Source organism: Arachis ipaensis, chromosome B07 (genome assembly GCF_000816755.2).
Source record: "Arachis ipaensis cultivar K30076 chromosome B07, Araip1.1, whole genome shotgun sequence".
Taxonomy (NCBI): domain Eukaryota; kingdom Viridiplantae; phylum Streptophyta; class Magnoliopsida; order Fabales; family Fabaceae; genus Arachis; species Arachis ipaensis.
This window is the reverse complement of record NC_029791.2, coordinates 1,380,560-1,383,101: the sequence shown is the minus strand read 5'-3', so window position 1 is coordinate 1,383,101 and position 2,542 is coordinate 1,380,560.

Here is a 2,542-nt window from a genome sequence, read left to right as displayed (position 1 = left end):
TAAACTAATAGAATTTTTAATGGTTAAATAATTTAAAACAATTAATTAAAATGATTATTTTTTAAGAATTATATATTTTATAAATAAATATATTATTTTATTATATATAATTTGATTCTAATTAAATCTCGATTAAATTTTTTGAATCTTTAAACTACTAATTCCATAACTTGATCGGTTTTCAGAACTTTGTATATTTTTGAAAGCAACAAAAGCTATGAATAAAATTGGTTTTTATTAATCACGGAATACATAGGAAATACAGTAACAACATGAATAATGCAAACAATATCTCCGTCCTTAATATACAAACTGTCACAAAAAATATGGCGAGAAAGTTCTAATTAGATCGAATGCAACATAAAATACTCCCTTCAAGTTGTTGTGTTTAATGTATTTCTTTAGCATTTTAGTACGTTTGACGTATCTAAACAAATATTAGTTTATATATAAACGTACCAAAATTTCAAATAAGAGACGGACTAAAAAAGAATAAGAAGAATATATGAAGTAAACTCTAAAAATTTGATTAGAAAAGAACGAATAGGTTTCTGATCTTTTGTCCTGCGGACATTTTTATCTCTAACCATTTAAAAATACTTTTAAGTCCCTAATCTTCACAAAATTTGGACGGATCAGTCCCTAACGGAAGTATTTGGACGGATCAGTCTCTGACGGAGGCATTTGGACGGATCAGTCTCTGACGGAGGCATTTGGACGGATCAGTCCCTCATTTGGACGGAGGGACTGATCCGTCCAAATTTTGTGAAGGTTAGGGCCTAAAAGTATTTTTTCAATAGTTAGGGACGAAAATGTTCGCGGGGCAAAAGGTAAGGGACTTATTTGTCCTTTTCTCAAATTTTATTTTGTTAATTGTTGAGTGTTCACGGGTGAAATTTAATTTGTATCATCTTCTCCTCCATGATGATGTAAGCCAAGAGGGGAAGGTCTTGGAGGTGCAACAGAAGAAGGAAATGAAGGAATGGCATTATTAGATGGTAAAGTAGGAAAGGGCATAATTGGAAGAGAAGGTAAAGGAGGCAATTTGGGTAGAGGTGGCAATGTTGGAAGTGAAAAAAGTGGTGTGTTCATGAAACCATTGTTGATGTTATTGTTACCGATTGGTTGTGGTGGCAAAGATGGCAATGTTGGGAGCATAAATGAAGGTGTGTTTTGTTGAAGTGGTGCAACTGGGAAAATGGGTTGTTGAGGAAGTGAAGAAAATTTTTCTGGCTTATTATTGTTTTCATCTAATAATACTAATCTGCTTGTTGCATAGGTAAATTTGATGTTGTTGCTGTGGAAGAGAACTAGTACAAAACCAATGAGGATTACCAGAAGGTTATTGTTAAGCCATTTTTTAGAGGTAATGAATATGGCGATAACTGAAGATTGATGGGATAGATAATTGAAGAGTACAGTCTGAGATTTATATAGCTGGTGATGGTGATGAAGAGTGTTGTTACTTTTTAATATAGATAGATGTGGATAAAAAGTAGAATGCATACATTTTTTAGTTTAATGTGTGATTGAGCTTCAACATATATACATGGTACTTCTACTTAATACCTAATTTTTCATTCATGCTAAACTCCTTAGCTTATTTCTTCGTATAGGATTTATTGGGAGAAAAAATATTAAAAAATTATCAGAATTTATTGTTTTTGACTATCACTTGATCATTAATTCAATTTTTTTAGTCTAATAATCTAACTAGGGATAGCAAACGAGTCGGACTGGCACATATAACCCGCCAATATTTACATTAACCCTAATTAGATTCATCGTCTTCTTCTCCTGGTTCACCATCCTCCTCTTTCAATATAGTTTTCTGATTATCATCGAACTCGTCTTCTTCTTTTTCATCGCCATTGACCCCATCTTCTTTTTGAAGATCGTCATTATGTGGTAGTACAACAATTGAGAGAGATGAATACAATGAATTTACACACCTATATCTAGAAAGCATTCACACTTAGGACTTATCTATAATCTGTGAATGTGATTGTAGTCAAATTCAAAAAGACTCAAATGGCCCACAATGCCATAAAGAATTGAGTAGCCTACGAAAATTTCATACCAAACATTATCAAGTTTTTAAGCATAGTTGTTGCCCATTTCTACCATTACTGATTTGCCTATTTTACTCCAACTTTACACCTCTCGTATCTCATTTGAAAGGACAAGAGAAAACAACAGAACAGATTCAATTGAGTAGTGTAAAAATAGTTAATTGAGTTGTTCAATTCAATTCAATTCAAATTCTTTAACTTTGGTAACAGTTCACTTGATGACATTAAAAGTAGATGGTTTAGGATCTTAGTCTTCTTACTAATAAGTATTTTTAGTGCATTAGTTAACAACATAAAAAATTAAAAATTATACATTAAATAATAGTTAATTTCAATTCAATTCAATTCAAATTCTTTAACTTTGGTAACAGTTCACTTGATGACATTAAAAGTAGATGGTTTAGGATCTTAGTCTTCTTACTAATAAGTATTTTTAGTGCATTAGTTAACAACATAAAAAATAAAAAATT